Genomic DNA, 12,518 nt, shown 5'->3' with positions numbered 1-12,518 from the left:
CAGAGTCACTCATGAATGAGTTAAATTCGTAACATGTCATCTAATTAAAGCATAGCTCTTATCTTCATTCATATGCCTGAAACACTATTCCTGTTTTCTTGCTGAGTACCTGAGGGGCTGTACTGCGAGGACAGTGTCAGAGAAGCCAAATGACATGATGTGCTAAGTCATTGCTCACAATGAGGCCCTCCCTTGCCCTGGTTTTGTATGGAGAGTAGGAAGCCGAGCCTGACAGGATGAGCACTATGGCATTAATGAACAGAGGACCAAAATTAGATGCTCATGCAAGTGGCAGATAATAAAACACCCGAAGCCCTGCCGGATTTAGCACTTCATAATGTCGCCAATTTAGAGCAGTTTAACATTTCAATCATTTCTGCACATTTATATATTTCAAGCTGGCAGGACTCATTACACCTTTGATCTTTTACAAGGAATAAACAAAAAAAAGCTGTCCCTTTGGATGACCAGATTGTCCTTGAATGTCTCAGGCCTCAAAAAACAAAGCCTGTGGACCCAGTTCAAAGACTACTGAAGACCATTTTCCCACTTGATGTAAAAGCAAATTTTCTTCTCATTTTGCCCTCACAAGAGGACAGTAATTCTATTGTCATCAAGATCTGGTCCTAATCATCATTCAAGGCCATCAAGATTGGCTCTGAATAAAGCCTTTTCCTAGTTGCAGTTGTTGCTATAGAGAGGAAATTGACCTGAGATCAAGGCTTGTCCCTTGACAACAGAAATGTTTTTTTTTGAGTTTTGTCCAGATTGATCCACATGTTTTAATGTAGGAAACAAATGCACTTAATGAAACTTGAAAGCAAAAACAAAAGTGATACAGAAAATCTCTGGTGACAGATAAAGCTGAGTGGGTTTGCCTGAGCTAGGGTTTTGAGGGAGTATATCTGTGACAGTCTGTACAGGCTTGTCACTGTCATCACACCAAGCTGTAGAAAGAGATTTCTATAGATCAGATGTATTAGGAGCCAAAACGAAACCTATACACTTCTGCAGTACAGCAATCCTCCTCTTTGACTAGAGCAAAATAGAAGACTCTGAAAACAATTCTGTCTGCTGTACCCAGGCCCCAGGCCAGGCCCCAAACGCTACAGTACCCCAAGGAGAAAACCTTTTTTTTTTTTCTTTTTTTTTTTTTCTCCTCATTACCTCTGATTTTGAAACTCAGAAACGTACACATTAAATAGCTAAATTGTTTTTTTCTCCTCAGCTGACCTATGGCACTCACTGTAAAGTGTCTCTTCAATGCACAGGTTAACCTCATAATTCATGCAATTTTTTTAAATGTTGATTTTGCAGCACGAAAGGAATTTAAAAAATCCAATTTAGAAACTCAGCTTTGAAATAGCTGCTGCAGACTACTGCTATTGTTTTGACCCAGTTTCAGTTCAATTAAAAATTTTTATGTAGACACGATCTAATTTTTGTTCTCTCATACTTCACAATAACGCTGTAGGCAGCCAAGAAAGAAAATCTATGCTTCATTTCTCACCCAGAGGATGAAAAAAAGGAGCTAGGAAAGTCTCATATGGCAAAACAGCAGTCCTTTTTGTAAAGAAATAGGAGTTCCTATATTTCTTTTTAGGTGCACAGATCTTAGTGACACCTTGCAAGAAAATTTGGCACCCAGAAAGGAATTTATACCTTCTCTATACACATATGCTCACTGGAGTACAGGTACTCACTGGAATGATTCTGAGTTAGAGATTTCCCAACTATACCAGTCACTGCCCAGTGCCTTTCTTTGACTCCAAGTGTTTTCTCCTGAAATATTTCAAAGCAGACTTACACAGTAGCAAGGACTGATCTGATGAGGCTCTCTTAAATGCTCAGAATTTTCTTCACAGTATGTTCATAACTGAGATGCTCCTAGAAGCAATCAGGTATTTGGCAAACTACAAGTACAGTGGAAAAGACCTCTTAAAAGCAGCAATGATATAAGCTTTTCTCCTCACTAATATGTGCTGTGGGACTCTATACATCAATAGGCCTTTGGGTGGCTTAGCTGCATACCCCTCTCCCCACTTTGTAGAGAGAATTCAGTCAATTTATTCTATTAAAATAATAATATCACATCATTGAAAAGAGAGACAAATTGTCATAAGTAATCCTGTTTTCAGAACGCGTTTAGTTTAATTTTTAAACCCCCGAGATGCTTTCAGGAAAACGGATCTCCTGACAAATGATGTTGTACCTGCAGGAAAATTCCCTGACTGATGACGTGTTCGTGTTCCTGTCTTCCCGGGCCTCATGTCGAAGAGCTTTGCTTGTTCCACGAACGTACCATTTCAGACTGGTTGGATGCCCACAGAGAGCACATCCTGTTGTGCTTTCAGGTTTGACGCTGATTGATTGAAGAAGTCAGGAAGAAACCATCAGATGCAGGAGGCATCAGCAAAGTATCCACAGTTTCCAGGAACCAAACTACCTTTTATCTGGATGCAAGAAATAATGTCGTGTTCTTTGTTCACCTAATAGCTACTCAGGAGGCCATAGAATAACAGCATATGAAAGCTAATATATATATAGTTAAGCCAATTAACTAGGGCTAAGGATTGTCTACTTCCATGGGTGGAAAAATAATTAGCTGCATGCTTTCCAGTTGTCCTCCAAAAAACCTGTATAATTGTATTTTTCATGGGCTAGAAAAATGCCTATGCTTTGCCATTGTATCATTACCTCTGAAAGCACTCCAAATATATACCAGTCTGTAGTGTCAAGCTTTGAATGCAGTCAGCACATCAAAAAAAAAAAAAAATGTGTATTTTTCCTTTATCCTGTAGCTGCTCCAGAAATTTTCAGGACTCTTTGTGGCAAGTAGAGTTTCTTCCTCTGTGGTGTACTCAGGTGATGTGAAAAAATGATCAGATATTTGGATTTGTAGAGAAAAGACCACTACAGCCTGAGAAGCATTTTCTTAAATGCTATTTACTATAACATGAAGAAGCATCTTTCTCATTAACTTGGGCACCCCACCACATGGAGCCACACAAACTAACACAGGTAAAATAGACTGAGGACAGGGTGAAGGAAAACTGTCATCTATCAGGATGTAGGAACATCCTTGCAGTGTTCCCCTGGCTGCATCTCAGTGAAGTATAGCAACTGTACCACGTTTGCCAGCTGCTGGCCAGACATTTGAGTAGATCCATTGAATGACCAGTGTCTGGAATAAGTAGGTCAGAAGAGCTGCCCAGGTGAAACTTGGGCAGAGTTTTTCCAGCGTATACATATGGATTTGATCTGATGCAGGGAATAATGCCTGCCTGTAGTTCATGTGCCAGAGGAGTCTCCCTATAGCTATGCCAGAAATAACACTGCTGTAACTGCTTCTTCAGTGATGTGCAGAACTCTTTTAAGTGACTTGCAAAATTTCAACCTACTGAGATCCTGCTGTCCTGTTTTCACCTTCTGAAATCCAACAAATTTGAAAAACACATTTTGTTGCACAAATACCCTTGTATAAGTTTGGTCCAGGGAAACATTTCTGTAGTCTTTGTGCTGGGTCTAGCTGGGATGGAGTTAATTTCCCCCGTAGCCATCCTCACAGTGCTGTGCTTTGCACTGGTAGTTAGAAAGGTGCTTTCAGTAATGCTGAGAAGTGCTGGCACAGCATCAGTGCTGTCTCTCCAACATTCCACCCCCCCATCAATAGGTTGGGCAAGATCTTAGGAGAGGACACAACCAGGACAGCTGACCCAAAACCAACAAAGGGGTGTTCCTTACCATATGACAATGGCTTAGACATAAGATATGGAAAGATAATAAGAAAAGATAGAAAAGATATAGAAAGACATATAAAAAAAGAAGGAAGGAAGGAGGGTTGGCATTCATTATTTGCAATGCTGGCCTTCTGGAGCTACCTGTGCTGAGATCCTGCTTCCCAGGAAGTGCCTGGACATTGCTTGCTGATGGGAAGTAGAGAATAAAATTGGGGGTTTCCCTTCCCTTGTACATGTGCAACCTTTTGCTTTAGTAAAATGCCTTATCTCAACCTATGAGTTGTTTTCCATCTTATTTCCTCTGTCCTGTTGAGCTGAGATGGAGAGTGATAGAGGGGCTTGGTGGGCACACACACGTAGTCAAAACCAGAGAGTTGTACATGAAGTTACCCCTCCAGTTTTACTTAAGAACATTTCACTACCTGCCTTCATGTTCCTTTCTTCCAAGCACTGCATCACTTAATAAATCCAGCTAGAATATAGCTTCATTCTTTATCTGTTTTACACAACAGACCCAGACCTGGACAGTAAGAACTCTTGTGTTTCCTAGTGTACATGCATGGCTCTCCAAGGTAGCTTAAGTTGTTCTTTCAGCATTTTTTACCAAACATATCCTAGGAATTAGGTTACTCTATGTCAAAGAGAGTTTCTTCCTCTCCAAGGCAGCAGGTGACTATAACAATTTGAAATTGTAATCTTCACCTCAAAGCAAAGATCAAATAAAGCAAAGGCAAAGCTGCAGCTTCATTCAAAGCTACAGAACCTGTATGAAGAACACCATCTTTGTCTTTTCCTGTTAAAAGACTTAAAAAGAAAAATAATTTTGTTTCAGTTTCTGGATTAGTTTTGTTTCTAGTTACTTGAGCCTGCCAATCTGCTGTTTCTGTGTAATGTTTTGTATTAGAGTGAAAAGTGTATTAGACTACACAATGCCTCCCTGTGGAATCTTTATGCTTCTTCAACATACAGTGCAATGTGTTTTCTAAATTACCTTGAGGCACTTGGACTCAAAATAGTGGTATGTCTTTCTCTGCTTTCCCTAGTACACAAATTTTCATCCTGCAGCGCTGTACTTTATGGCAATTTCTTAAATAGATAGACAGTGTAAATTGTTTCTAATTCATCAGTTCTTGTACCTTGATAGCCTAGTGAAATAATAAATTTAGGTTTGTAAGTCAGCTGGAAGGTCAGACCAGTTACAGAAATATAAATGGCTCAGCACACAGATGAGTGTACAATGAATAAAAGCACAGGATCCCATTCCAGTGCAATGAATTTTGTACATTTCTTTTCTAGCCAGCTGCATGATTTCTTCAGGCTGATGGCACTAACTCTCTGAATGTGCTCATGAGGAGACTGGGGTGTGTCATTCATTCTACTGAATGCACAAACAAGCAGAACTAACAGCATATGTATGAGAGCAGTCACCTGTGATATGTTTCTTGCTGACAATTAGTGGAGAAGAAGAAACTTTCATTCACTAGGGAAAGGAGTTTTAGAAACCTATTGCTGTTCCGTTGCCAGCCACCAAGTCAAAGTTTGCTTTACTTCATCTGGATTTGTTTTGGTGGTGGTTTTTTTTTTTTTTGGTTTTGTTTGGTTTGGGTTTTTTTGTTTTGTTTTGTTGTTTTATTTTTTTTTAACAGTTAAAAAAGAGGGAGCAAATGCCTTCTTTCCTTGGTCACTTGAAAACAGTGGTGGAGTAAGATACTTAATTCACACTACTATGTGATGATTCAGTGATTAAAGCATCCCTTTGTGTTGAATGAGCAATCTGGTCTTTTACTTTCCAGTGTTCTTTTTTAAATCAAGTTCATAACCCTCTCATACACAGAGAGCAAAATCATTAACTTCTTATTAAATGTAGTAGCAAATTCTAAAGGGAACTGTTCTAAAGGATCATATTGTTTTGTGTGTTCACTCAGACTCCTTTCAGGACAAAAGGAATGTAAAAATTTCCATCATCTGGGGAGAGAGGCTTTCTTATTTTGCTAGTGGTTGACAGAACACAAGTAAGGTGGTATATATGACTACTGTGAGTTTGGTACTTTGGAAAGACTCCTGAAATTGTCACCATCTCTACAGAGCTTTACGTTTACAAAGTATGTAAACTCTGCTCACATATTACTTTAAAATAAATACACATGCTCTATTAATGGCAATGCAGTAAATGATGACATCTTTGGTTGGTTTCCTCTATCCCACTTAACCTGTGGTATGTGGTTCAGATGGTTGTAAGGTAAAAGCTTTGGATTCTCCGTGGCAGTGGCAAAAAAGCTCTTTGCTATCTTTTTGTCCTTTCTCAGGGCTTGCTGCATGGTGTAGGCGGATTGGAAGTCCAGAAAGAAAACAATTTTCCCAGTTTGCTAAGCTGTATGCTACCTTTTGAAATAATATCTTGCTGCAAAATGGAGGTTTCAGAGTTGAAATCTATTATGGGGAAGCACCCTGGTCTGTTTAAGGGGACATTTGTTTCTGTCCTGGAAAAAGGAACGTTACCTTCTTGTGTTCTGAAAAGTTTTGGTGAACTACAATTGACTTTTTCTTGCAGAAACTTGTTGCTCTTTGAGGTTCTTCTGTTCTTTCAGAGAGAAAATATATTTGCTTAGCAGAGAATAAAAAGTTTGAATAAAGATTGATGAAGTTTTATAGCTTATTTAGCACTTCAGAATCCAAATATTGCCTTTTCTGTTCCTGAGAGTGGCTGTTCTATACGGCAATAATTTTGTTCTAGCTATAGTTTCTGGCAAGGCTGATTGGGATGATTAAAAAGGGGACATTTTACTACATTTTCTACTGTAAGATTTTGCCACTTCAGTGTTTCTAAAATAACTCGCATAATTTATTTTACAGTTGAGTTAACATTGACTAGGAATATAAAGCAATGACATCATGGCTTCCTGCCAGGGGAAAAAAAAAAAAATTAGTAAAAGTAAATGCTGGAATGTAGTAAAGGTAAAAGGGTTGTTGTAATAAATTCAACTACTGCCTATTGGAAAGAACACAGGTGCAGTAGTGTTTGGGTTTTTTATTTTGTGGGTTTTTTGTGGTTTTGTTTCCTTTTCTTTTGTTTTATTTTTAAATGAATGTTGAATCTCTGCAGCCTTAACAAGACTTGATACACTTTGAAGTCCATTGCTGAAAATGACAACAACTCAAATGTCAGGGTAAAACAAGCTGTTCCAGTAAGTTTGGCATAATTCACCTGTAAGTATTCAAAGCACAAGCAATAAAATAAGTTATCAAGGTTAGAACTCCACTTAAGGAAATGGAATTGCGTGAAATTTGGCATGCTTACCCTCCTCGTGTTTCAGTGGCTTAAGTGTTCTTAGCTCAAGAATAAAATTGCAAGAAAAGCCTTCTATTGTAAAAAGGTTAAAGAAACATTAAGTACATATTTGACCTCTATATGTAGCAGCGACCACTTTGTTTATACAAACTTAAACCAGACTTTACTGCATCTAATGAACTGTAAGATTGAGGTGCTCTCTGGGCCAGGTAGGGGAAAATGCGTGTATAAATTGCCAAACTAAATGCTATTTCTCGAAATAGTTGAGAGATTTAGGATGAATGCTGTGTCTTTAATTACAGGGGAACCATAAGAGTTCTCTCATTATCAAACAGAGCTGGGCAGATCCAAATAACATGACAATAGCTAGAGTGAAAGTAGAATACCATGTCATACTGGCAGATCTTCTCACCTGTGTGGAAACTTCCAATGGTAAGCTGTTTTACAAAGCCTTTTGTAGTGAATGCCACATGTTACCAACCAAAACAGAAAAAAAGAAAGCAACAACAAACAAACAAAAAAGCTGCAGAGTTCACTGTTACCTTCAGACTAATACGTATTAATTCAGACTGAATACTGGGCATGATTCTATGTTTTGAGATGCTGATATTGCTGCTTTCTTGAAATATCCCACTATTCAGAGGGAAATAATAAACTTGCATATTTGACTGTTTCTGTCTATTTTGCCCAAAAAATTCTCTATAAAAATTAAGACTGAATAGTCAACCTTGGGTTGGAAGGGACTTCGAAGATCATCCAGTTCCAACCTCCCTTCCATGGACAGGGACACCTTCCACTAGACCTTGTTGCTCAGAGGTCTGCCCAGCCTGGCCTTGAACATTTCCAGGGATGGAGCATCCAGAGCCTCTCTAGGCAACGGTTTCAGTGCCTCACAGTAAAGAATTTCTTCCTAACATCTAATCTAAATCTTTCATCTTTTAGTTTAAAACCATTCCCCCTGGGCCTATTGCTTTCTACCTATGTAAAAATTCCCTCTGATTCTTTTCTAGAAGCCCCCTTTGGGTGCTGGAAGATTGCTGAAAGTTTTCCCTCGAGCATTCAGTACTCCAGGCTGAACAACCCCAGATCTCACAGCCTGCTTTCACAGCACAGGAGTTCCAGCCCTTGGATCATCTTTGTGGCCTCCTCCAGACTTGCTCTAATGGGTCCAAGTCTTTCTCGTGCCGAGGACCACAGAGCTGGATGCAGTACTCCAGGTGGAATCCATGAGGGCAGACTAGAGGGGCACAATCATCTTTCTCAAGCTGCTGGCCCACACCTTTTTTGTTCCAGCCCAGGTTGCAAGTTTAATGGACCACATTGTGTTTGGATTGCTTTTAACTAATATAAGAAAACTGTTTTCTTAGTAGTGGTAGACTCGTCAGTTTCATCTGACCGTGATACTTGCTTTCTCTCATGGTTTGAGTGATTAATCATCTTGAAAGTAGTGTCTGAAAGAATTTATTTATCTTTTCTTAAAAACAAAAAAGTGATTGCACCTTTTTTTTCATTTGAAGAAGTAAGTGATTAAAGAAGTGATTCTTTAATCAGACTGCCCAAATGTCAGAATCAAAGACTTTCTTCTTACAAATCAATATTTTAGTATTTTAAGGAAGAAGCTGTACACCTTTGCAAACTAATTTTTAACCTAATTCTCAATTTTCTGTAATTTCACTCAAGATTTTATTTCCATCACAAAAATGTGAGAGACAAAACATCATTGCAAACACAGTACTTCAGAGAGTAAGGTGATTGTCTACTTAAACTTATCCATATAAACTCCAGGGGATATAAAAGGAAAATCTTGTTTGTTAAAAAAAGATTGTTTTAAGATGGACTTAAGGATCATCAATTTTCCTTAATGCTGTTTGTCTGTATTGGTTTCTGTTGCTGACACACCAATTCTGTAATTAGTCATATGGGTAGTGTAATTTAACTAAATAAGCCTGATATTTCTAAAGTTACAGCATTATCTTAATAGACATAACTCTTTGCAAGATCAGAGCTTAAGTAACAGCAATTACTAGATGCTGGTGATATGTGGAGGTACTCTATCAAATTACAGAATTTTATTACGAGTTGGTACAAATGTTTATTACAACCAAATGTGCTTGGGTGTGGAAAAGGCTTGTGAGTCCTCTTTCATATGACCACTCAAAATTCTAGAAGTTAGTAAAATTCAACAGAGAAATTAGATTAAATTAATTAGAAGCTTGTTTAGCAGATCTGAAGTGGGGTGCGAGGAGGGGTGCCACAGGGATCACTGTCTGTGTGGGTAACACATGCAGATCTCTCCTGCACCCAACTGCTTTGGTTCAGTGATGCACAGAGGTGAATTCTTGATAGTAACAACTTAACCTGCCTCTTTACTGGCTTATCTTATCATAGTTCTTCCAAAATCCAAAGAGATGTAATATACAAGGAGAAATAAACAGAAAGCCAAAAACAGAGCGTGAAAATACCTTGATATATTAGGTAGCATTAGTGACAAGGAAGTGGGAGATCCTTTCAAATTGGAAAATATTAAAAAACTGGAGGAAACAGAGATGATATAGAAGAAAGAGTTAGGTAGGGAAGAATAGAAAAAATAAGAAAATTTTAAACCAGAGTAATTTTGCACTGGACTGAATTTCTTCCTCTGCAGTTCAAACAGATGTAATTTCTCTTTCTGGGATGATTTTTTTTCCCCCACATTTGTACTCTAAATTCTGCTGTTTTGTTGCAATTCTTGTCTAACTTGATGGGACAGTTGGCTGGGTATATCTGGAGCCAACAGATCACCTTGCATCTCATGCAGTGGATTTTCACATACCGACCTAGAACAGCCATCTTGTCAGAGTTCATCACAGAGGAGGGTGGCTTTTAAGTGGTGGCTTTCTAGAGATGTTTGGGTTGTGTAAATCTGGTGGGTTGGCCCTTACAGGAAGCCAGGTCGCCATCAAAGTTGCTCCTCTCAGAGGGGTGGGGGGAGAAAATATAAGGAAAGGCTCGTGAGTTAAGGAGAGGGAGAGATCACTCACCAGTTACTGTCGTGGGCAAAACTGATTCCGTGTGGGTAATTCAACTGAATTTATTACCAATCATATCTGGGTAGGTAACGAGAAATAAAACCAAATCTTAAAAAACCTTTCCTCCACCCATCCCTTCTTCCCTGTGGGCTCGACTTCACTCCCAAATTGGTTCAGGATTAATCACTTTGAGGACTTTTCACATTTGCAGTGGATAAGGGACCAGGAAAGACATTGTGTTATAGTTTTGTAGAAACATCTTCAGACGAATATAGTCTAACACATCATAATTGAGATTGTATTGATGCATTTTCAGCATTTTATATATACTGATGATAAGATCAATTACTATAGTTAGCAGCATTTACTGGGTTTATAAGACCTAGTTCTGCTTCTATCTTTTTTTATCCCTTGGGAGTTTGGCTTGTATTACCATGCATAAAAGTACAAATTTATATGGATGTTTCACAGAGATGTGAAAGGTCAACTCTTGAGGTATCGTTCTGCCATATTCTTATTTTTTGCAAAACTTTCCTGGTTCTTATTTCTTATGCTTTTTCACTAATTGTACTATGAGAATGGCTCTTCTTGCCTCTCAGATTCTCACTTCTAAGTATTAGATCTCACAAGTGCTCATTTGTGTGTGAGTTCTCAAGTAGATACTGCACTTACTCCCAGGAACAGTCCAATTAAGTCAAAGTGCACCTTGGATCAGATCCAAGACCTATTAAATCAATTGAAGTGTTTCCTTTTACTTCAATGGAAGCTGGATTCCAGCCATCAGATCTGCAGCTATTCAAAAGTACCATCACTTATCTCAAACACACCTGCTTGAATTCAATTAAGAGTAGAATAAAATCTCCCAAAGAAAATGTGATAACACTCTGTACTATGGAAAATACCTGAATGCTATATTATAAGGTGAAACACAAAAAAGCCAAAACAACCAAATACTGTAACAAACATGATGACAGAGGCAGAGAAATTTCCTGATTTAAATCAGTTCTTGATTTCAATCAGTTCTTAATCTCAATCAAGAATTGCTTGAGAATTGCAATTACTCAGGTCATACTAACTTGATTTGTTGATTCATAAGACTTTCACTTACATATACACTCAAGTGTGAATGCATTATCTTAAAAGTTTCAAAGGAATTCATGTGCACTGATCATAACAAAGGCTAATTACTTCTGGGGTCTTGAATTCAACATCATAGGTATGACCTGAGTTGAATGATTCCTCAATTCAGTTGTACATGCCTAGGAAATAATTTCATATATTTTACTAAATTTTTTTTTAATACTGAGTTATCACATGTGAATGGAAAAGGAATGTGGACAAAAGCATAGTTTTCTCTAGGTGCACAATTCTTCAGAACTGTCCCAGTAAGGTACTAGCAACATCTTTAAGCTTCATTCTTAGCAATCCATGACCTACTAAATGAGCTTCTGTGTGTTATTGAGAAGATGAATTAAAGCATTTAATTGATCAGTGTGGATTGGTAGACCACTTGTATCATTAAGTAAGAAATGTAGAACATTCCTTTGAAATACATTCTGTGAAAAAAAAAAAAAAAAAGTAAAACAACTTTGATTCTTCCATATCTACATAATTTAGGCTTCATCCTGTACCATGTGACTACTTTGTTGCTGCTGTAGCCAGAAAGAACTGTTTTTCTAGATCAATTTATTTCTGGAAATTAACTCTCAGTGAAAGTCCATAATGGTTATACAGGGGTATGTGAAGGAATCACCTCCATAAGGTACAATATATAATTAGCTGCAATAAAATTAACGGGGCCATGGAACTAAATTTCTCAGTCTTTTTTACTAGAACATATAGTCACACACTTCAGGACAGATGAATAACTTCTCTAACACACACCTGAATTTAACAACTTCATTTAATCTATTTATTTCATAGATGAGTGGAAACAGTTTGACAAAGTGCAGGTATGGTGCTGTCAGCAGTGTCACAAAATCATTCTAATTATAAGGACTCACACTGAGAGCTCCATGAATTGTTCAGCCAAAGAGTTACCAGTGAAGTGCCACAGAAGGAAGGAGATTTTGCCAGTTGTTTCAAACTAGCACTGCACAGTTCTTGGTTAGGAGCACATATCTGCACATGCAGTATTGGTGAGAGCTGATGAACCCGTAGTTGATTTTGATATTATTCTTGCAGTTACATTGTTCTTATCACATATTTCCAGTGAATAATTTATGCTATGAGACTCAACCTATCTTTCAGTTTTCCCAGTGATTATTTATAACTTTTATAATATCTATCATTGTTAGAACTATTTACTGAGAAACACTCTATAGATGGATCTTGATTTGCAAACCTCTCATCAAAGTTTCTTTTAAGCAGTTGTCATTTCAAATTCAAGTAATTGGTTCAATTTGATCAGATGTATAGCTTACAAGGAAATAATGAAGTAATTATTAAAACCAGGTTATTTTAAAGGAGGGTCTCAATTGC

Source organism: Myiozetetes cayanensis, unplaced genomic scaffold (assembly GCF_022539395.1).
Source record: "Myiozetetes cayanensis isolate MyiCay16 unplaced genomic scaffold, myiCay2020 scf4, whole genome shotgun sequence".
NCBI lineage: Eukaryota > Metazoa > Chordata > Aves > Passeriformes > Tyrannidae > Myiozetetes > Myiozetetes cayanensis.
Note: the sequence above shows the minus strand (reverse complement) of the source record.